This window comes from Talpa occidentalis, unplaced genomic scaffold (genome assembly GCF_014898055.3).
Source record: "Talpa occidentalis isolate TD23 unplaced genomic scaffold, MPIMG_talOcc4v2.1, whole genome shotgun sequence".
Classification (NCBI taxonomy): Eukaryota; Metazoa; Chordata; class Mammalia; order Eulipotyphla; family Talpidae; genus Talpa; species Talpa occidentalis.
In genome coordinates, this window is record NW_026555331.1 from 48,925,550 (window position 1) to 48,950,751 (window position 25,202).

Here is a 25,202-nt window from a genome sequence, read left to right on the forward strand (position 1 = left end):
TGTCCTTTGTGAATATTAAGACTCACAGAAATTATAAATTCATATGTCTAAAAATATATGAGGGCCTCCCTGGTGGTGCAGGGGTTAAAGTGTCAACACTTTCAAGCTATCCCTATCCAGTTAGGTCCCTGGCCAGGGAGCTAACCCACTTGGTGCAGCAGACCTCTCCTGTCTCGCCCACTACTTCCCTTGGCGTTGTATTTCAGTGGCTCCACCTGTTCTGTTCCCCACTCTGTCTCTGGTGAATCCTCTCACCCTCACAACTCTGGCCTATATTCAATATTCACCTCAGTTCTTGTATGCATAAATACAAAAAAAAATAAATATAAAAAATTTTAAAAGTAAAAACATATAAGAAATGATAGGATATGATCAATGTCACCTTTTCAAGTACAGTATTACTTTTCCTAAGAATTTTCAGTAGAGACATCTGACTGTGATTTCGATTTCAGGCTACAACCATACCATCCCATCTGATTTTAATTTAAAATATTTTAGGGGGCCTCCCCTGGTGGCGCAGCAGTTGAAAGCTGGGCTGCAAAGCTGCCCTGCAGCTTCTGCAGCGCCGGTTCGATCCCCATCCACCGGTGAGGGTCCCACATGGAGCGCAGACCTCTCCTGCTGCCTGCTGCTCCTCTCTGCAGTGTATTTCATTGGTCTGCCTGTTCTGTTCCCCGCTCTGGCTCTGGTGAATTCTCTCGCCCTCCCGTGCTTCTGGCTGTCCCCAGTGCTTGTATAAATAAATAAGTAAATAAATAAATCTTTAAAAAATAAAATATTTAAGGTTAATTTACACTTCCTTAGATTAGACCATACTGAGTTAAGAAATTCTATCAAATTTAATTAACGCAACTACTGTTTTTAACGGACTGAAATAATTTAATGTGCCTTAATTTTGTTGATTCCTCTTACTTTGTATTATGACCTCTGTTATTTGGTTAACTTGGTTCAATAGAAAAATGATCCAATAGAAAAGGTCTTAAGTTTCTTTCTCATATGGACTGATTTGCTTAAGTCGATTTTACAGCTCCAAACCATAACTCAGCCATGCCAAAAATTAATGAGTCAACTAACAAAACCTTACTGAAAACCTGATACAAGTGTCCACAATTGAAGAATCTTGGGTAGTTTTGAACACAATACACTTTGTAATGAATCCATGCTAGGAATAACAAAGGCAAGGAGTCAAGGATTAGACCTAATAGGTTAATTCTTCACTACAACTGAGGAAAAAGTTTAAATCACTAAGTTGAGATACCATCTTTACTAAATGACAGATCATTATTTTTTTATCTGTAATTCAACCCAAGTGGCAAACATTTGCACTTTAAAATGATCAGTATGAAGGGAAGTAGAGCACTGGAAAATTTCCAGGAAATTGAGAAGCATACACAGTACTTTGGTTCATTTAGAAAATTTCCCTTTCCAACCCCACTGTTTCTTCTACATACAGGTGAAAACTATTGCAGAGTTAGATGTTAGATAGTCACAATGTCATTAATATTTACTCTTGCTGCTGATAACTATGCTATGATTTTGAAAGAGAAAAACAGTGATGGTAGGAATAAGCTTGAGTTTTCTCTTTTTCTTTCTTGATGTGTCGTAAGTAATCGCCTTTCTCCATCTGAAACAAATTAACTCCTGGGGAGGAGATGTTCCAAGAGCTTTCTCAGAGTCGTTTCCAAGGAAACAGCTTCTTTTGTCCACATGTATCCTGCAGTTCAGACAGTAGATTGCTGTACCATCAGATGAGTCCAGAGAAACCAGCTAGTTTACATATTTAGAATGTTAAACTCAAACTATTGATTCTGAAATCAGAACTGGATCATTATTATTTGTTAGGATCAATCAACTCTAGGGGGTTGTGAAAAATGCTATGAACTGAGTAAATATTATTTACTATTTTGGGGATAATCATGAAATGGTTTCACAAGAAGTGCCTCAAGTCTGTGAAATTTAGTATCCTTCAGTCTTGTGGAGCCCTCTACTGGAACTCTGTGTATTAAACTCAGAAAGAAGGCATTTTGTTTTATCCAAATCACTTTGAATTATTTTATTGGCGAGTATTATTTAACTCTCTTGTGGTATATATCTAAATTTCAACAGCTTAAAATTACTTTAGCTAAATAGTTGCTCTTAACTTGCTTCTTGTTTTGAAGAAATAGTGTTAACAGTACTTGACAAATTTCTCAAATTAGCATAAGCCATAATTATAATTTAATCCTTTCAAGTTAAAGAATTGAGTAAGCCCTTTTTAAGGGCTTCAAAAGACAAAAAAAATTCAAACTCTTTATGTTGTTAATTATTCTGAGCTACACTTTTAAGAACCTGTGTTACCATTGTCTGAAATATCTGAAAAAGGTGCTGAGATATAAGTATTGCAAGATTAGAATTCTCTTGTATTAGACAAGAGAAATTCAATATTCACCATTCAAAGAACAGTAACAAGGAAAAAGTCACAGGTCAATATAAAGGTAAAGTCAAACAGTAATTTTCTGAGCATGAAAAGTGAAAAAAATTATTTTATCAAATGTATCATTAGAGATAAGTTACCACAGGTTAGCCCATATTAACTGTGTAGTTAAAATTAATAATGACATTTTATGTGCTAAAAGTGTTATACTCAGGAACCTCCTGGTGGCACAAGAGGTGAAGACACAGCACTGTGAAGCAATCTGCAGCCTTCCGCAGCATGAGTTTGATGCCCAGCCAGCCAGGGAGCTGACCCGACATGGCACAGCAGACCTCTCCTGTCTCGCCCGCGGCTCCCCTCAGCAGTGTATTTCAGTCAGTCTGCCTGTTCTGTTCCCCACTCTGTCTCTGGTGATTCCTCTTGCCCCCTGCACCTCTGGCCTATATGCTAGTGCTTGTATGTATAAATAAATAAATCTTTAATAAATAAATAAAAGTGTTATGTTCAAATCATACACATAAAAATATAGGGATGTGAATTATTATTCCTTATAATTCATGGTTTGTGATTTTTTTAATGAAATTAACATAAGTGCTTCCTGGAAGAGTTTTAGAGGACAGGAAGGATTCTATACATTTAGGGGATGGATATGCCACTCACTTTTAGACTTTATTGCCTATATGAGAGCAAACAGAATCTATCACTGGGAAGATCTAGTCCCATACTTTTAGTAATAAACATTAAAGTAGAGTTTTAATATAATGCATTCCAAATCAAGAAAATTTTAAGAGTAAAGATAATGGACTATGGTATGGCATCACATAAATCAAAACTATCTTGGGCAATGTGACACTCACAGTCACACAACCTGTGACTCCATATGTGTCTTCTGCTTAGTAACTTGAATGAAGACTTAGTAACTTGAAGTGAGCGAAGTATGCCTAAAATATAATATTGGAAATAACAATTATCCTAGGTTATATATTTTTTTACTATGTCTGCATTAAGTGGCTTACATTTAAGCTAGAAAGCTAGGGGCATTATATTTTGGATTTTGACTATACCAATGAGCTGTAATAACTGTTTACTGCATCTAATACCAATGTTTATAAAAATTATCCCTACCAAGTGTTAAGAGTATATATTAAGAACATTACTTTGAAGTCAGATGGATTGAATTTGAATCCTACCACACATTTAGTGTTTGATGTTCAAGCCTAATTTTCCCCATGTATAAAGTGGAGTTACTATAATTCTTATGTATAAAGATTACAATAAGGATTCAATGAGATAATAAATTTAAGTAATAACAAAATACTAGTTATAGCACAAAGTTCCAAATATTAGTTATTATTATTTATTAATAAGAGCACTTTTATTCACTTAGTATTTGTAACTTTTCCAACAGTTTTTATATGCAAGGTTTCATATTAGCAGTTATGGCTCTGAAATTTGTTTAATTTGTATTTTACAAGTGAGGACATTAATTTTTCAATAAATGGATGTGATTTAACCGAACTGGAACCATTTTTGTGAGCTGTAACCACCATTAGCACCCGTTTAGGGAAAAAAGCAATAGGCTAAATAAATCGACTAATTTGACTAGATGCACAATTAGCCTGGAATTATTTCGAAGGTGTTTGAATTTTTCAACTCATCTTTGGAGAAAGAGGTATAGCTTCTCTGTAAAAGAAGGTGAAGCTTCCCTAAGCAACACATTCTGTACTAAATTCCTACCTCTTATACTAAATTTAGAATATATATTTGTATTAAATATATACTTGTACTAAAATTAATAATAGGAGCCCCTCCTGTCCCCTTCTGAGGTATGTAACCCATACTCACCAAAAGCTTCCATGAAACTTTGAGAAGTCTACAGCCTGTAGCTTTTGAGGTGTAGTTGTTGCACTTCATTCTAACACTTATATTTGTCAGGGAGCATTATGACCAAATAAATCTGTGCCTAATAGTCTCATAATCTTGTACTAGTATTCAAAATGAAGAACTTCCAGTCTCCTTTTCCCTTTCATAGTTGACTTGCTGCATTTATTATCATATTTTCTCTCCTAATCTTCATCTTTCCATCACATAACATCAGTATGTGTTGATTTCAGACTGCTGGGCTTAAAACATTGGTTTTACCTCTTACTTTATCTGCATGAGCAGGTTGCTTTACCTTTTGATGTCTCCATTCTATGATCTGTAAAATAGGTGAAACAGTACATATCCCAGGGCTTCATGTGATCATTAAAAATAAGATGACATTACCTGTTACCTATAAGATGATTGGAAGTGTTAAGATCACCGGAAGCCTCTAAAATATTAATTTTCATTATAACTGATACTTTTTCATCCTGCCAACAATTCCCAGATATAATCCAGTTCCACTTGAACTTGATATAATTCAGTGCCATGGTAAAGAAACCTCCAACCGTTCTAAACCTTCAGTCTCTAGTAAAGATTAAAGACTGATCCTTTGAACAATTCTGCTTCCCCCAATATATCATTAAATGGAGGTTTTTTATTCTCCAAAATTGTGTGTTTTGCAGGTCAAGAGGGAAGTGTTAGAATTGCACTCTTTATCTCCAAAAATACTATTCCACCCAACTCAAAACATGTCTTCTTTAGATTCATGTTATTCTGGTATTATACTTTATACCTCAATGTTGGTATCCAATGGCTTTGTGGTCAGGCAGTGTTTCTTGCAACTAACAGTCTTCTTTCTCACCCATAAATGCCTGTGTCATCCTAGATGATTTCATTGTCTATGTTGATTTATCCAACAATGTTGTATCATAATTTGTTGCTCTTCTTAATGTCAGTGACTTGCACTCTACTGCAGTCAGCCACACCCATGGACATACCCTGGAACTGGCTATTACTAAGAATTACCAAATATTCCAAAATATAAACTCTAATGTTCCACTCTCTAACACTTCTTTTCTACAAGCTCCTTCACAACTTTTTGATTATGTGTCTTTCACTTTTACCACTTAGAGATATTTAGTTCTTGATTTTTCTCCCACCCTCTACTCCCTCTCTCACCCTCTACTTCTTACTCGTAAAACCTCATTACTTAAACCACAAGATTGTTAATATCTTATTGCCTTGCCTTTAGTTCTTCTGTACAAACTTGACAAAATTTTATAATACCTCATGCAAACATTCTAACCCCGAATTAGTAGACTTACTCAGTATCTCTCTCACAGTCTGGTTGGCAAGAATTCATATACAAACAATAATGTAGCTAACACTGTGAGAGATTCAGGGTGTTTAGTCTCTACTGGAAACCCTATGCTCCTTACTGAAATATCTCAGAACCCTGTAGAGACTGAGCTCCAGTTTCTTAAAACAGTCACTTATAACCTTCTTTTCTTTCACTAAAATTCTTTTATATAACTGTCACAATCACACTCAGCAGAAAGTCTTACTCCTAGCACAAAGACTAAGTGGAGTCTATCTGACAAGAATCCTATCTGATAAGAATCCACCCTCACTAACATATTTATAATAAATGATTTGAGCTAGGGATGGAGGTTTCAGATATTTACCTGTGGAGATGGGTTCTTTACCCATCTCAATAATCACACTCTTACTATTTCCCTGACAAGAGATAACTGCATCAGCACATGAGCTTGCAACCCCATCTCAAACATCATCTCTTGAAGGGAACAATATCTAATAGCTCTTTGGTCTCAGTATAGCATAGGTTTAAGATATGTGGTTGGGAAATAGATTGCCCACATTCAGATCCTAACGTTAACTAGGTATGTAATCTTTGGCAAATAATTTAATGTCCATGTGCCTGATCCCCTTACCTTTAAAATGAAAATTGGAATACTACTTACTCATGAGGTTGCCGTGAGGATGATTAGAACACTGAGGACAATGCTTAATACATTGCAAATATTAAGTAAATGTTAACAGTATAATTCCACTGAGTAACTATTCTGACTTATAGTGAATGAGCAATACATGTTTTTGAAAGCCTCTGAGGAGTTTCCTCTTTATAGGAGATTGACAAATCAAACTAGAATAGAGACAAAGTGATATATGTATCTTTACAATTTTACTTTAGAGGTTTCATTGATCACATCATTGGTGTCCAGGTGACTTGGTAGGCTTCTGGAAATGGTAATATCCAGAGATTTTGATTTGGAAGTTGAAGGAAAAAATTAGAAAATTCAGAGACAATTTGCAGATAAAATGGATGACAGTCCTTTAAAAGATATCTCCTCTAAGTCAGGAATACAGACATTGGTTTACGAATTTTAGTGAAAAGGATAGAGGAAAAAAAAAACAATGCAGAAACCCATTATCATTCACAAATATTGATTCTTACAACTTGCTAGGCTCAAGTTTTGATCAGAACTCCAGATCTGAGGGGTACCATATTACTCATTCAGCAGAGGTTTAAGGGAAAGTTTTGAATTGAGCAAACACATTACATACATTGATGTGTAGTCCTGTTTCCTGGACCTCATTCATAGGAAGGTAGACAAGCTGAACAGTGTGAGAGCCCAACAGGTGACACTGGATTTGGCGACTAACAATTTGCCTTTGGCTGTTAGAATGTCTCCTGCCTCATTCAAGATTGTCTCATATCACTTTGGAATAAGTATAAGGTGAGAGCATATTAGTGACACCAAATATATGCAACAAGGTCTGCCAGAGTCTCTGGAAATGAAGCAGAAACCTTTTCAGCAGCTGCGTGAGAACATCAGTCCAGATCTGAAAACTGAAAGTTGTGCTTTTACCATTTTAAACCAATTGGCCGTCATCGTTTAATGAAATAAATTTGTTCTAGAGAGCAAAAGTGGAATGAATGATATTTCGACAAATCTTTGGTATTTTTTCCTATAAGCCTGGTGATACGTTTGTAGCAGCAAAGAAAAGAGTATTTCTGCATCAATACATCAAAACAGAATGCAAACAAATGGTTATTTCATTTTAACCTTACAAAATTCTGTAAGGTAGGGCAGGAAGCTATATATTATTGCCTCCATATTCCTTGTGTAGAAAGGAAAATGAAGCACATTGGGGTCAAGTAATTTGTCAAAGGTCACCTAGCAAGTTGGTGAGACTAACACTCTTCCAATACGCTTTCCACCAGACCATGTTAGACCTAAAAGGTCATGGATACACACTGGTTTCCAAGTTTGAATTGCATTTTGGAATGTGGAACCAGGTGACTAATGGAGAAATAGTGTTTGGATACCAGGTTGTTGCGTTTGGAAGAAACAGTCCTATTTAAACCAATGACTGAAACTGAGGGAATAGCCTGATGGAAGACTTAATGTTCCAAAGCCAAGTGCTGCCTGCCTATGTCAAGATACATGCTGTTTTACCTCCGCTCTAAAGAGGGAAACATCTGTTACAATAAAGTCACTCCAATGCTGGGGAGATCAGAAAAAGGTTCAATATAGTATATTGATAATAGTCACCTAATTTCATAAAAATGCACTGTTGCACAAGAAAAATTTGCCAGGTTATAAAAATTGCTGAATTAACCAGGTGGCATTGTTGGATGCAAATCTTGCTTTCCACTTTACACAGTAGATATTTAAATGTCAACAAAGAATTCCTCCAAGTCCTTTTCAGTTCTGCGGTTTATGGAAATGTTTAATTAGCTTTATTTTCTCTCCATCACCCAACCTGCAATGGTTGGAACTGCAAACATAGTAAATTTTCAGAGAGATAGCATATATAAAAATATATAAATATATATTTATATATATGAAGAATGATAAAAAATATAGGTCATACCCTTTCTATTTTTACTTCTTGGTCCAAAAAAATGTTCTTGTGTGGTTGCTTGGATCAGCAGATAAAATTTTAGAAGGACTTCTTGGTTGACTCACAAAATAATCCTCAATGATTGATCTATGGGGTAAAGGTCATGAGAATGCTAGTTACCATTATCGGTGCTTGATGTCCTATACCTCACTCATGCCTGCCCACTCTCTGTCTCACAAGCACAGGCTGGTGAGCACTCCTAGTGTACTGGTTTGAGACATGTGTTTTGCAACCTTCTTCCCAACAACAAGATGCCTTATACTTTCAGGAGACCTGCCCTGTGTCCCAATGTCTGAATGTGGCACTTGAGTTCCAGTAGAGTCAGAAGTCAGATGAATCCTGAGACTATTTTCAGTTAAAGTTAAACAGTTACTTTTTGTGAATAAGTTTGAAATGAAATACTATGCCATCTCAGTCTTTAAACCTGAAGTTAATTTCCACATTAAGTATAGAAAATGAATTCCAAAAACTAAACAGAAATTAATCATTATCTACTTCCATTTTCATAGAAGATTGAGAGGCAAGTTAGGGACTCATTTACATTTGTGGTATAATCTAGTAAATTATACTTTTTCCTGAATCTCAAGTCAACTACTTGGATCCATCAAAATGGATTATGTGCGCATATGGGAAGGAAACAAAAACATTTTCACTAATGCTCATAGCAGATAGTGACATATTTTGAAATGTCATTTAAGTAATATAAACATAGACTTACACAAATGTTTTCACAAGCATATGCACGTTAGAATATGCATATACATTGGCGGGGCGGGGGGGGATGGATTAAGCATTTGGAAGGAGGAAAGTTATTCAGAATTCTTTGAGAGTTGATTCTTATCCTTTAACCTGTCCAATAAGGATGAGATCTTGTTGATACTGTGCTTCTTTCAAAATCTAAAAGAACTCAGAAAGAATGTTTCTCTAAATAGAAATATGAAGTTTATTATGTAAATTCTTTCACAATGTGGTTTAAACCCATAGTATGACAGAACAATATAGTGGCAAGTACTGACCTTTTTGGATATGGTGGGGCCTTATCTTAATGAGACAATAACTGGCAATGGGGTGTCCCCATTCAGGACTCTAGAGAGAAAGGTACACCCTTAAATTTTAATTAGATTCTCTTGTCTTAGCTAAATATATCCCAATCTGATACTCTCCAGATAGATATTATACATCAAAGGTGAGAGCATGGATGAATAATAGAAGGTAGGTTGCTCAACACAGTAAATGAGTTACACAAAAGAACCTTACCACACACCCAGCACAATCAAGTTTTCCTCACTGCCTCACCCTTGTGTTGTGAAAGATAGAGTGCTTATACTTACAGCAACAGACTAGAAAGAAAATCACACTATTTTTTCTCATCTTTATCACATTTTGCCAATCAATTTATAATGAACAAAAACAATTCACCCAAAGACTGTCAGTGTTTGACCATTGGAAAGATACATACTTTTACTATAAAGAAAATGTAAATTAAAAGCATCTGTGTTTTAGTGAAGCTGTTAATATATTAAAGACAGGCATTTCACGATAATAATGAAAATTTCTATAGATTCAACTTATAAGACACTTTTACTCCCATCAAAACTATGAAATTAGGGCCTCCCCAGTGGTGCAGCAGTTGAGCTCTGGGCTGCGAAGCTGCCCGCAGTCTCTGCAGCACCAGTTTGATCCCGGCCGCTGGCGAGGGTCCCACATGGTGAACGGATCTCTCCTGCTGCGCCCACTGCTCCCCTCAGCAGCGTACTTCGTCAGTCTGCCTGTTCTGTTCCCCTCTCTGGCTCTGGTGAATCCTCTCACCCTCCCATGCTTCTGACTGTACCAAGTGCTTGCATAAATAAATAAATAAATAAATAAATAAATAAATAAATAAATCTTTAAAAAAAAAAACTATAAAATTACTTTATAGTCACTTTCCATGTAAGAATATAACAAAGCTCTGGAAGTTAACTGATTTGCTCTAAGTAAACAACTGTTGAATGTTGCCAAAAAAGACTTGAACCCAGACACACTGATACTGTATTTCATATGCTCTATGCCACACTAGTTGATCCTTAAATCTCTACTCTCAACTACATAAGTATTCAAAATGTTTCTAAGTGTGATATAATTTCTGCTCAGAGACAGAAATATACCAAATAGATTAAAATACTGAACTATATTTCTCTTTTCCCCTAAAAATCCTTATTTGTATCAAAGCTCTACTCCACAAAATTGTGAGTGGTTCCTATATTATTGCTTCATCATTCTTGAGTACTGTCCTTAACTGTGTCCAAAATGAGTTGCCAAAACCTCAGAATTCCAGCCACCATAAAGAGGGAGAAAAAGACACATGGGAAAATATACTACTTCCTTTCACTGTCACAATATTGAAATTTTACACATCAGTTCTGCTCCCATCTCACTGGCCAAGACTTAGTTACATGGCCACACCTGACTGCAAGACACGTTTACAGATATAACCTTCATTCTGGGGCCATATGTTATGGTCAGTAGCAGCAGGTTAATTAAAGAGAATGAACAGATGCATTCTCTCCCATATGATGCAAGATAATTTTTGATTCTTTGAATGATTTCTTAAGAATCCCCAATTAAGGGAGGATTCACCCCCATTAATTAATTCACCACTACCCTCCCCCCCCACACACACATACTTCTGGCCTGCACCCCAGCTCTGGTATGCATAAATAAATAAAGCTTAGGGGAAAGAGAGTTCTCAATTGTGTGTTTAATACTATTTCTAATAACAGGTCTTAAAACAAAGAAAAATTTGAAAACTCTAAAATTAAATAATTTTAAGCAATAATTTCAAAATAGACTGCATTTAGTACCTTGGAGTTTAGTATGATTTCATTTGTATATTGAAAGTGCTTTTAATAGCTAAAGGGTCATTTGTATCCTATTTTAATTTTTATACAGTGTTTCATTGAAATTAATGAGTGTTTGAGGTTTAAAAAAATAATTTTAGTGCTGCTAAATGTGTTGATGCGAGAAGACCAAAAGTGATAATGACAACTTAGTACTCCACAATGTGTTGATAGCATATTGCCAGAAAAAAAGTGTTGAATATGGTCTTTGTTCATATAATTTGACTATCTAAATGGGTTATACTCTTGGCACATCTCTCAACCATCAGAAAATACTTATGGTTATAAAGGAATGCCTTGCCAATGGGCCATAACCAGGTTAACTGGACATGCATTCTTTCTGGATTCCTATTTTCTTTTCAGGGAATATACAAAGAGACAGGAAAGCATCTTGATGCCAAGATGTAGGATTCTTCTGAACCACACATTTTCTGCTTTTCATTTATGAAACAAGATGGTTTTTTGTGCATGTGTGTTTGTTTTACTATTGGTGTCAGTCCAATATCTTACTTTTAGACATCATTTTAACATGAAGCATTAGGGATTTCCTGACACAGACCATGGGCAAGAGTCTAAGGGACAAGTGTTTTTGAGCTCAAGATTGATGTTAAAATTTAAATAAATTTTATTTATATTCTAATTTTCTCTTCTTACAAATTACCAATTATAAAAATTGCTTTAGATTGTATATATTAATTCCCTTTAATGATTCCTTTTTTGTGATTTTTTAATATTTTATTTTATATAATTTTACATCATTTTTTCATTTTTGTACAATGTATGCATTTTCATTTTGGTTTTATTCCCCATACAGTTGCACCCCCCCCTTATTTTGACCCTAATCCTTCCTCTCCCTACCCCACCCCCCATAGTGTGTCTCTGGTTTATAGTTGCTTGATGATTTTGATTTTTACTTTGAATTAATTAGTCTTTTTCCTGGTCCCTTATTTACAATAGCTAACCTATGGAAACAACCTAAATGCCCAAAAATAGATGACTGGATCAAGAAGATGTGGTACATGTACACAACGGAATATCACTCAGCAATCAAAAAAGATAAAACACATGCAGTTTGCAGCAACATGGATAGAGCTAGAAGGGATCATGCTCAGTGAAATAAGTCAGAAAGAAAAAGAAAAATACCAGATTATCTCATTCATAGCAGGAATTTAGAAAACCTTTAATGATTCTTAATCTTTCCCAGTGCATTTGGTTTGATGGTATTTGGTGGATTGGTATTAGATGTAATTTTCAGGTAGAATAAAAATTGTAGAGTAGATGCAGGCCTCATTTGATCTGTAAATTATCTTTGAAATTAGTTTATAATGTTGGAAGTTTTTAAAATTTAAGTTCACTCATGGTCATATGTCTTTTTTCAGGCTTACTGAATTTCTAAAGTAGCCATTTTTATAGAGAAGGGGTAGCTTGGTCTGGCCTAATCTTTAGCTGGATGGAATAATGAAACATTAAGGAGGAAGAATAAATTGAAAGTTCTGAGTCCCTAACAACTGTGAAATTGATGTTTTTGGAACTGTCCAGTTATCTTTTAGGCAGTACGTGAATGTCTGCATTATTAACCACACTAATATGTAATGTAACTACAAAACTGTACTCCAATATCACTGGTTCTACTTCTAGGTTATTCTTGAAGCTCTGCTTAAAATATGTCAGGCAATTCTTCCGCTCAGTGCTCTACAGCAACTCTTTACTTGAGTCAGATAAAATGCAAACATTCTATGACCCGCCAAGAGCTTTATCTTCCTTTTCTGCAGATGTACCCCACCTCCTCACTGCCTCATTTCCTAATCTCTTCCTCTTCACTGACTCAACCCCAGCCACATGCAACATTTTGCTATTACTTAACACATTAGATGGCTTCCTGTCTTTTGGCACCTTTTTTTTAAAATAATTTTTTGTTGAAGTAACATTACATAACAACACCATGTAAGCTTCACATGGCATCACTACAATACCCCATATACACTATACTAAGCATAGCACTGAATGTTCATTTCTATCCCTTGCCATAACTGATCACTCATACCCGTACTCCACTTTAACCCTCCTTTCTGGTAACCAACAGCAGATCTCTCAGTCTAAAAGTTCACTCCTTTTGGCACTTGTTTCAATTTTTCTCTAAAAGGATTTCCCCCTCCATATAGCTACTTGTTTAACATCCCATCTCCTTCTTCAAGTTTCTGCTCATCTATTATCTTCACTTGTCACTTTTCCTGACTCCCAGGTTAATCTATTTTCCATCCAGACTCCAAGCAATCTCCTTATCTTGTCTTTGTTTATTTATTTATTATGTTTGTTACTTTTTTTTCTGCTTTGTTTCTACAGTGTACTTTCCCTGAGGGCAAAGATCTTTGGTTTCTATACATATCAAAAAGTACTTTAGTGGTACCTGACAGTGTGGATGCTCAAGTGAAAGAATTCAATGAAAGAACATAACCTACTTCTCACTCTCAAATGCCCTGCTCATTCATTTTCTGTTTTTTTGTATTTCTATCTCTCATGGATTCTCACATATATACTAACTCAAAACCACTGAACATATAGAAAAGTTTTTAAAAGGTGGACAAATGATACCTAACTATTAATGAAATTAATGTTCTCTAAATAATCCTTTTAAAAACTATCATAACTGGGCCTCCCTGGTGATGCAGGGGTTAAAGTCTCAGCACTATCAAGCTATCGCCAGCCCCTGTGGAATGAGTTCAGATCCCCAGCCAGGGAGCTAACTCACATGGAGCAGCAGATCTCTCCTGTGTCGCCAGATGCTCCTCTCAGCAGTGTATTTCAGTAACTCCTCCTGTTATGCTCCTCCTCTGTCTCTGGCAAATCCTCTCACACACACCCACCTCTGGCCTTCACCCCAGTTTTCTGTATGCATAAATAAATAAAAAAACAAATCTTAAAAAAAAAAAAAAACTAACATCAGGCCTCCCTGTGGCACAGCAGTTTGAGCGCAGTGCTGTGAAGCTGTCTGCAGCCTCTGCAGCACAGGTTCGAGTCCTGGCTGGCCAGCGAGATACCCACATGGTGCGGCAGACATCTCCTGTCTTGCCTGCTGCTCCCCTTAGCAGTGTTTTCGGTCCTGCCTATTCTGCTCCCCACTGTGTCTTTGGTGAATCCTCTCACCCTCTGCACCTCTGGCCTATAAACCAGTTCTTGTATAAATAAAAATAAATAAATCTTAAAAAAAAATCATCACTTATTCAAATTCTCTTAACTTCCAGAATTTTAGTGAATTATATATGGACTGAAATTTCTTTTTAAAAAATATTCCAAAATGCATTCTTTTCTGGTACTGACTGAGATTTTTGTCATTTGGTTATATATAAATGCTCAGTCTAGGTAGGCATTAAAGTAAGCCAGACATAAATAGTAAAAATTAATCTTCAAAATACTATGAAATAATCATGGAAGATTGAGAACTAACTGCAAAAATAAGATCTTCTTCTCAAACAAGGTGCTTCTTAGCAATTTAGAGTAGGGATTTTTCAGGTATTGCTGGAGCAATACCTCTATATGTAATCCTCTCTATTAACACTCTCTATACATAACCCCTGCAACATAGACCTTAAACCTAAAATATTTATTTATAATTATTAAATCAACTATGCATGATTATCGATGATAGTGTTTCTCTATTTATGGACATGATGATTTATGGTTGAGTCATAAACTATATAAAATATTTTGAAAAGAAATGACATTTCTCTGTAAAGGATTAGGCTGTTATTTCTTTTACTATTCTTAGTGTACATTTAAAAAAGGGGGAAAGGGAAAAAAAACTAATCTTTCCATAATGCTAATAAATCAAGCTATTCAAAGCTATTCTTTGATGGATAGAGAAATATTGAACTAGGCAAAGTGAGATCCGAAAACTAAGAAAAAGTTTGGTTATGAGACAGGGCTTTATTAGGAGGTTTTTCCTACAACACTCAGTCACCCTTGCTGTTCTTAGTTCAAAAGGAAAAAGCAAAACACTGTAAGTAGCTGCTGAAAATATAAACTTTCCTTATTTCCAAAATATTATTTCTTTGAAGAACTGTATATTAAAAATGCCAACAGTCTCATACTCTTAAGCAATATTGTTTTTTCAAATGGTAGCACGTATAACAAAGATTCACTTGCCCTAAATGTTAAAAATATGTAAAGATTTTAGGAATCCATACATTTGCGGTGTCTGCACACTCACATATAAGCCTTTAACACATGGTATCTCTTTTTATACGGTAAAACCATATAAAAATAGTCACATTTTCTACTCCAGAGATTTGTTCCTAAGAAACAACATAAAATACTTCAACATCTCAATGATGAACCCTTCTCATTTACTGTATTGACATGACACCTGAAGAGAAACACTATTTAATGATTCCCTTTTCAATCTTTACTTACAGGTAAATTATAATATATTCCTGATGACATCTGACTATTCCATTTTTTTCCCCCAATAGTTCTACCTTAGTAAATTTCAGTTGAGTCTGCCACAGGGACAGTAGTATATGTAGCATAACTAGAAAATTTAGAACAGATGTTGAGACAAAGTACAGAGTTGATATTTGAAGGTCCTCATAATTTTATATCATGGGATACTATTGTCATGGAAATATGAGAAGGAATGATGACTATTTATAGTAACAGAATCTAGTAGCACCCTATGTGATATGCTAATCAAGAGTTGACACCTTAAAGTATCTTAAGCCCACTGGGTTTGTGCTTTGCTTTGCTTTTAATACCTAGTCAAATATTAACTTCAACCAGCTATTGATGTCTTGAAAAATTTCATTCTATTTTCAGAGAATAAAAATCTTGCAGATTAATTTCTGTATAAGTAAGCTTCAACGAGGCTATATATTGAAACAAGACATCATAGTGTAAAGGCTTATTATAGGAATATCTTCTTGAATGGATACTTAATACCCTGACAGTGCTACTCAGCTCTGTATCAGATCCAACTCTCCCATTCCTTGTGAAAATGATCTATTGGTATATGGTAAGGATGAAATATCTCTAAATGTAAATCTGAGAAATGTTTTCATTGGACCATTGATCTCTACTGTACCCATTGTTGATTGGGCACTCATTGAAACTAAGTAGAATGATTAATTTGTACATTTTTGCATACTTTGTGCTACTGACTTTTTGAAAGGTTACTTTTAAAAACAGACTTATTCATCCAAAATAGTGCCATTCTTGGTATTTAATTGCTATGACTTATGTGTATTTGCTGAGTATCTCACCTATTTTTTTAATAAATTTGTTGAATAAGAACACCCACACAGCTGGTTGACCTAACTTGACACGTTGCCCAAGTCCATAGTCAAACTTCTCTTGCTGTTCTCTATGAATATCAAGTATCAACATAGAGCAATCTACTGAAATTTTTTTCTACATGCCATTTCCTATATTAGTATAAAATCATTAAATTTCTACTTTCTCTTCCTTGATTAGTAACTCCATTTCAATTTCTCATCTTAGTGATTCTTTTCTCAATATATAGTGTCCTCCTCTTGTAACAATTTTTTTGTTACAAGGGAAACAAAGCAATTCTTCATTATGAAAAGTTTGTAAGGGCTAATTTTGGTATTTTGATCCCAGTTCCCCTTTGCAGAGAATGTTTTTTTTCATCATTTCCTTTCAAACCTATTAGTTTCTTTGGATCGTAAATGATTTTTTTTAGACATCACAGATGGATCCTATTTATTTATCTATTCTCCTATTCTCTGACTTTTAAGAGTTTATTACATTTAAAATAATTTTGCAACTTGTTTTCTATATATAATATTTTTGTTACCGATTACTCTATTTTTTTATTGTCTTTGTAGCAAGCCATTTTGATTCCCTTCTCAGTTATTGTGAATATTTTTGAGTTACATTTTCATAGTTACCTGTTTGGGTTATAATTAGCATCTTAAACCAATAACAACCTTGTTTGAAATTATACCAATTTAGCTTCAATAGTATATAAACCCATGTTTTTTTAAATGACATTTTTAATTAACTCTTTGGATTACCCTACCCTATTTAATTATTCTTAAATCTTCTCATTCTTTTTACTCTCAGGGTTTCTTTTTCTCCTGACTATTCCTAAAATTTTTTTCCCCCATCATCCAACCCTGCAAGACTTAGTAGATCTGTGACAGCTTCTCTTACCTGTCTTTAATCTTCCTAACAGTGGGGTCACATAAGAATTCCTAGCATTTGAGTCAATTTATCACATCAGTCATTTCTTGTGTAAAATGTCTAAAATTGGTACATGCTTTATCATTGCATAATCAACCCCAAGAGTTTTATATGTTCAATATATCAGTACACTTTGGTATTTAAGGAGTGATGTGTAGTATATAAAAGTGGAGTTGGACTATTTCCCCTCTCAAGGTATTTTTTTATACTAACCTGGCTTCAACCAGATTAGAGTACCTATATTTGTGAAGGAGGCACACTGCTTGAATTCTCTGTTCCCAGATTTGGGGTATCTCTTGAACCTCACATTCTCCACCACACCCAAGACTAACTGGTATTTAGTGTTTATCAGTTAGGCAGGAAAACATTGTGATCCAAAGAAACATTTGCACTTCTCCTTGTTTTTATTATGTCCTTTCCCTTTACAGACAGAATCAATGGTGGTAACTTGGCAGACAATAATCCTTGTGTTTTTTCTAAGTTACTCTCAATTTTGCCAAAGCAAACAAAAGCAGCCAAGACACAGAATTCTTGACTTACGTTCCTTCTGTCTGAATTTCCTTTTTTATCCATTTGGCGATTTCCCTCAAATCCAGATCTACCCATTTCCAAGTTGATATGTTTTTCCTGCTGTCAATGGCCATGGCACCATTCACTTGTAGGCTGGTCCAGAAGAGAACTTGGCATCTAAGATCCTTCCTACCCCCATTTCCTCAACTTCCTTTCTTCCAAAAAATGTCTTAGCCATCATTTAGTTATAAAGTCACTTTAAGTGTCCCACTCAGAACAACAATTGTAGCAATTACACAGGATCAGATAATTAAAGAAGCTCTTAAAACTCCATAGGGTATGCTCATACAAAGCTTTAGTAAAGGGTTGGATGCAGCAAAGATTTAAACACACACACACACACACACACAGACAAACATGAGAGAAAATGAAAATTTATGGATGCAGCTTCCAGACATTTTTCTCAAACATTGCACATGTTTTGTTTGTGTATCATAACCACTCACGTAAGTGTGGAAATCCTGATTCAGCAGAGTCAAAGTATAAGTTCACTGGCTAGATCTTTTATATTCTACTGGTCATATAACTAAAACCAAACTGGTTTAAAATAGGTGAAATAGATAAAATTATTAGCTTATATCATTTTCATAAAGAAAGTAGACAAATCAGTACAGAATGACTCCACTCAAGTTCTGAACTATAAAGAACACATTATAAATTACTAGCTATTGGGCCTCCCCTGGTGGTGCAGCAGTTGAGCGCTGGGCTGCAAAGCTGCCCACAGCCTCTGCAGCGCCGGTTCGATCCCCAGCCAATGGAGAATGTCCCACATGGTGGCGCGCAGACCTTTCCTGCTACGCCCGCTGCTCCCCTCACCAGTGTATTTCATTGCCTGTTCTGTGCCCCGCTCTGGCTCTGGTGAATTCTCTCTCGCGCTTCTGACTGTACCCAGTGCTTGTATAAATAAATAAATAAATAAATCTTAAAAAAAAATTACTAGCTATTATATTCAGTCCTTGCATTGACCAAATATCAGTATCATGGTTCCCTGGAGATAAGAATAGAAATACCACAGATGAGCTTTTACTTTTTGACAATTTTCAAAAGTTATCTACTGAAAATTTCTAGAGTTGGTTCATCAAAAATACTTGGAACAGTAGAGTTACAGGATTTTGAATCATGTAATATTTAGAGATTCATATTAAGTTGCTATTATATGTCACAGATAGTGTTTGTACGTGTGTGTGTGTGTGCATGTGAGTGCATGCATATGTGTGTCCTCTTGGGGGGTTTAAAATAAATTACTTGATTAACTAGATCCTACTAGAAACACTTTAGATGATTGCCTTGTAGAGTCAAAATCATTCCTTATATGGTAAGCTATTTAGTGACAGACAAAATGTTAATCATTATACAGACATCAAAAATAGTTTGAGATTAAAGAGATATTACTTGAACACTTAAAAAATACAAATGCCAAACATATTATTTTGCTAAATAAAGTAGTGGCATTAATTCAAGTAGCAAAAAAAGACCTGTAATGAACAATCTTAACAGGAAAATCAAGACCAAAAAGGAAAAAGAAAATCAGAAAATCTAAAAAATGAAGGATAAGTAAAAAAAAAAATAATTGAGGGAAATTAGCACCAGATAGCACAATATCAACAGAAAACTAATTTAATTTTCTTGAGCTAATTATCTTTGAATTGACAATGTAAGAACACTTAAGGAGAAGCAGTATTTCCGAAAGTGAAAGAGAAGGAACACCAATATAATCAACGGGTGCACTTGTTAAAAATGCATATCACTGGGCTCCACTTCTTACTAAACTTCTTGGTATGATCAATAAGACGGATATAATACACAAGCTAGTTTTCAAATCATAAAAACAGAATACAGGGCCTCTCCCCTGGTGCACGGTGGTTGAGCGCTGGGCTGCAAAGCTGCCCACAGCCTCTGCAGCGCCGGTTCAATACCCGGCCGCCGGCGAGGGTCCTGCATGGTGCAACAAACCTCTCCTGTCTCACCCACTGCTCCCCTCAGCAGTGTATTTTGTCAGTCTGCCTGTTCTGTTCCCCGCTCTGGCTCTGGTGAATTCTCTCACCCTCCCGTGCTTCTGACTGTACCCAGTGCTTGTATAAATAAATAAATAAATCTTAAAGAAAAACAAAAACAGAATACAGATTTTTATATCAATATCTAGGGAACACTTGTAAAATTTGAGCATATAGTAAACCACACAGCAAAACACATTATTTTTAAGATTCCAAACAATAAGTACATTGTCAGATCATACAGCATAATTAAAGCAAAATTTTCATAAAAAAATAAATATGATGGACATCTATGGAAAGCCTCCAATTAATTTTAAAGTATATATTTATGCCAATTATTTCCACAAAAAAAAAACTGGAAAAAATCCCAGTAAATAAAAACAAACAAAAAGGAGAAATACGCTATTAAGTCATGACAAGTTATGGAGGAACCTTCAATATACATTACTAAGTAGGAAAATACAATCTGAAAAAGGCAAAAACTATGGAGAGGGTAAGATGAGTAGTCACCACACTCATCTTGGAAGGAGAAATGAATAGGCAGAACCCAGAGGATCTTTAGGGCAGTGAAACTAAACTTTATGACACTGCATTGGTAGATACATATCAATATGTGTTTGCTAAAACTTGTAAAATGTATAACACCAAAAGTGAACCCTAATTTAAATTGTAGATTTTTGTAATAATGATATGTCAGTGCAGCTCATCAACTGAAGGAATATTCCACTCTGATGAGGAATGTTTATAATGGGGGATGTTGTATGTTTGTGGAGAAAGGGGGTATATAGAAACTCTTTGTCCTTTTTGCCCAATTTTTCTGTGAGCCTAAAACTACTCTAAAAAATGAAATCTATTGGGCCTCCCTGGTAGCGCAAGGGGTTAAGATGAAACCTATGAAGCTAGCCGCAGCCACTGCAGCATGAGTTCGATCCCCGGCCAGGGAGTTACCCACGTGGCGCTGCAGATGTCTCCTGACTCGCCCGCTGCTCCCCTCAACAGTGTATTTCAGTTGATCTGCCTGTTCTGCTCCCCACTCTGTCTCTGGTGAATCCTCTCACCCCCCACACCCCTGGCCTATACCCCAGTTCTTGTATGCATATGTAAACAAATCTTTAAAAAAATCTATTGAAAATAAGGGAAAGAAAAGGATATATCAGACACATTACTACAACTAGTCTAGTAATATCAGACAAAAGCTATAACAAAATCTTTTTTTTTTTTAATATTAAATTTTATTTTTATATTCCCCCATACAATTGCAAACGCCCCATTCTGACCCCAATCTTTCCCCTCCCGCCCCCCACCCCCCAAAAAGTGTCTCTGGTTCATAGTTTTTTGTTGATTTTGATTTTCACTTTCTTATATTCATTTTTCTGGTCCCTTATTTAAGTTTTCTAGATTCCTGCTATGAGTGAGACCATCCGGTATTTTTCTTTTTCTTTTTGGCTTATTTCGCTGAGCATGATCCCTTCCAGCGCCATCCATGTTGCTGCAAATTGCATGTGTTTATCTTTTTTGAATGCTGAGTAATATTCCATGGTATATATGTACCACATCTTCTTGATCCAGTCATCTATTTTTGGGCATTTGGGTTGTTTCCAAAGCTTAGCTATTGTAAACAGTGCTGCTATAAACATAGGGGTGCAGGTGTTCTTTGGAATTGATGTTTCTGTGTCCTTTGGGTAAATACCTAGGAGTGGAATTGCTGGATCATATGGAAGCTCTATGTTTAGTAGGTCCAGAAATCTCCACACAGCTCTCCATAGTGGTTGGACCAGTTTGCACTCCCACCAACAGTGCAGAAGAGTTCCTTTTTCTCCACACCCTCGCCAACATTTGTTGTTGCTAGTTTTTTTAATATGTGCCATTCTCACTGGTGTAAGATGGTATCTCATGGTAGTTTTGATTTGCATTTCCCTGATTACAAGTGATGTTGAACATTTTTTCATATGCCTGTTGGCCATTTGCATTTCCTCTTCAGAGAAGTTTCTTTTTAGCTCTTCTGCCCATTTTTTGACTGGATTATTTTCTTTGTTGTTGCTGAGTCTCATCAGCTCTTTGCAGATTTTTGTGATCAGTCCTTTATCATTAGTGTTGGGTGCAAAAATGTTCTCCCAGTTGGTGGGGTTTCTCTTTGTTTTTGTTATTGTCTCTTTTGCTGTGCAGAAGCTCTTTAATTTGATGTAGTCCCAGCTGTTTATCTTTGTCTTCACTATCACTGCTTTGGGTGATGTGTCTGTAAAGATGTCTTTGATGTGCAAATCCCGTAGTGTTTTGCCTATATTTCCTTCTATGTATTTTATGGTTTCAGGTCTTATGTCTAGTTCTTTAATCCATTTTGAGTTGATTTTTGTGTATGGTGTGAGGTAGTGGTCAAGCTTCATTCTTTTGCATGTAGCGACCCAGTTTTCCCAGCACCATTTATTGAACAAACTTTCTTTGCTCCAATGCATAGTCTTTGCTCCTTTGTCAAAGATTAGTTGACCATAAATCTGTGGGTTTATTTCTGGATTTTCTATTCGATTCCATTGGTCTGTATGTCTGTTCTTGTTCCAATACCATGCAGTTTTGATGATTATGGCTTTGTAGTATAGTTTGAAGTCTGGGAGTGTGATGCCTCCATTTCCTTCTTTTTTTTTCAGTAGAGCTTTGGCTATTCGGGGTTTTTGGTGATTCCATATGAATTTCATCAATAATTGTTCTATTTCTTTGAAGAATGCCATTGAGATTTTGATTGGAATAGCATTGAATCTGTATATTGCTTTTGGTAGGATGGCCATTTTAATAATGTTTATTCTTCCAATCCATGAGCAGGGGATGTCTTTCCATTTCTTTGTGTCTTCTTCTATTTCTTTTAACAGTGTTTTATAGTTTTCTTTGTATAGGTCCTTTACCTCTTTTGTTAGATTTATTCCCAAATATTTGATTTTTTTTGTTTCAATAATAAAAGGGGTGGTTTTTTTGATTTCTTCTTCTTCAGATTTATTGTTTGTGTATAGGAAGGCTACTGACTTTTGCGTGTTGATTTTGTATCCTGCCACTTTACTGAATTGATTGATGAGTTGAATTAGTTTTTCTGTGGAGATTTTGGGGTTCTCTATGTATATTATCATATCATCTGCAAATAGTGATAGTTTGACTTCTTCTTTTCCTATTTGGATTCCTTGGATGTCTTTCTCTTGTCTTATTGCTCTGGCTAGGACTTCCAGTATTATATTGAAAAGCAGTGGTGAGAGTGGACATCCTTGTCTTGTTCCAGATCTTAATGGAATTGCTTTCAGCTTTTCACCATTGAGAATGGTACTGGCTGTTGGCTTGTCATAGATGGCCTTTATGATGTTGAGGTATGTTCCTTGTATCCCAAGAATTTCAAGGGCTTTTATCATGAATGGGTGTTGCACTTTGTCGAAAGCTTTCTCAGCATCTATTGATATTATCATATGGTTTTTATATTTCTTTTTGTTGATGTGTTGGATAACGTTGATTGATTTTCGGATGTTAAACCATCCTTGTGCCCCTGGAATGAATCCAACTTGGTCGTGGTGAATTATCTTATGGATACATTGTTGGATTCTGATAGCTAAAATTTTATTGAGGATTTTTGCATCAGTGTTCATTACGGAGATTGGCCTGTAGTTTTCCTTTTTTGTGTTGTCCTTATTCGGTTTTGGTATTAGTGTAATATTGGCTTCATAGAACGTGTTTGGTATTGTCCCTTCCTTCTCAATTTTTTGGAAGAGTTTGTGAAGGATAGGCACTAATTCGTCTCTGAATGTTTGGTAGAATTCATTTGTAAATCCATCAGGCCCTGGGCTTTTGTTTTTGGGGAGGTTTTTGATTACCATTTCAATTTCGCTGCTTGTAATTGGTCTGTTTAGGTGTTCTATTTCTCCTTTATCTAGCTTTGGGTGATTGTAGAGTTGTAGGAATTTGTCCATCTCCTCTAGATTGTTGAACTTGTTTCCATATAACTGTTCATAGTAGTTACTGATTATTCTTTTGATTTCTGCTGTGTCCGTTGTGATTTCTCCTCTTTCATTTATGATCCTGTGTATTTGTGCTTTCTCCCTTTTTCCTTTGTGAGCCTGGCTAGGGGTTTGTCTATTTTATTTATTTTTTCAAAGAACCAGCTCTTGGTTTCATTGATCTTTTGGATTGTTTTTTTAGTTTCAATTTCATTTATTTCTGCTTTGGTTTTTATTATTTCTTTTCTTCTACTGGTTTTGGGGTTTTTTTTGTTGTTCTTTTTCTAGATCTTTGAGCTTCGAGATTAGGTTGTTTCTTTGAGTTCTTTCTTGTTTTTTGATGTGAGCTTCTATTGCTATATATTTTCCTCTTATTACTGCTTTTGCTGCATCCCATACATTTAGGATATTGGTGTCCTCCTTGTCATTCAATTCAAAGAATTTTTTAATTTCTTCTTTGATCTCCTCGTTAGTCCAGTGGTCTTCCAGTAGTGTGGCTTTTAATCTCCATGAGGTAGGATAGTTCCTTGCCTTCTTTTTATGATTTATTTTTAGTTTGATGCCTTCGTGGTCAGAAAAGATGGTTGGTATGATTTCAATCTTGGTGTATCTGTTGATGTTTGTCTTGTGCCCCAGTATGTGATCGATCCTGGAGAATGATCCGTGTGCGCTTGAGAAAAATGTGTACTCCGTTTTTTTTGGGTTTAGTGTTCTATAGATGTCTGTTAAGCCCAAATGCTCTAGGTCCTTATTTAGAGCTTTAGTTTCTTTACTTATTTTTTGTCTTGTTGATCTATCCATTGTTGATAGTGGTGTGTTGAAGTCTCCCACTACGTATGTGTTTTCTCTGATGTCTGTTTTCAGAGAGGACAACAGTTGTCTGATATATTTTGGTGCTCTTTCGTTTGGTGAGTATATGTTAATGAGTGTTATTTCTTCTTGAAGTATTGTCCCTTTGATCATAATGTAGTGACCATTGGGGTCTCTTTTTATTTTTTTGAGTTTGAAGTCTGTTTTATCTGATATAAGTATAGCTGTTCCTGCTTTCTTTTTTGGTCCATTTGCTTGTAGGATTGTTTTCCATCCTTTGACTTTGAGCCTATTTTTATCTTTTGTAGCTAAATGTGTTTCCTGGAGACAGCAAAAGGTTGGGTTTTGTTTCTTAATCCAGGCTGCAACTCTGTGTCTTTTTATTGAAGAGTTTAGTCCATTTACATTTAGAGTTAATATTGATATGTTAGCATCTGTATTTGCCATTATGTTTGTCTTTCCTTTGATTTTATTTATTCTTTTAATAACTTTTTTTTTTTTTGGTCTTCTTTCGTTGTTATTCGTCCCTCTGAGGTTCTGGCTTTAGGATTCCTTGTAGTATTTTTTGGAGTGGGGGTTT

At 35.5% G+C, this 25,202-nt stretch overlaps 1 long non-coding RNA gene across 3 annotated transcripts; it reads right to left on the reverse strand.

The window, feature by feature from the left end:
• Positions 1-875: 875 nt before the first annotated feature.
• Positions 876-6,288, reverse strand: LOC119240668 (uncharacterized). Of its 3 annotated transcripts, none has more exons than XR_005124179.2 (4): positions 6,262-6,288; positions 4,259-4,613; positions 3,271-3,354; positions 876-1,714 (listed from the first exon to the last, which is right to left on the reverse strand). It is a non-coding gene; the product is annotated as an uncharacterized LOC119240668 (long non-coding RNA). The 3 variants fall into 3 exon arrangements; XR_008550630.1 differs by having other exon boundaries at positions 6,232-6,268; XR_005124166.2 differs by lacking the exon at positions 6,262-6,288 and having other exon boundaries at positions 4,259-4,703.
• Positions 6,289-25,202: the final 18,914 nt, after the last annotated feature.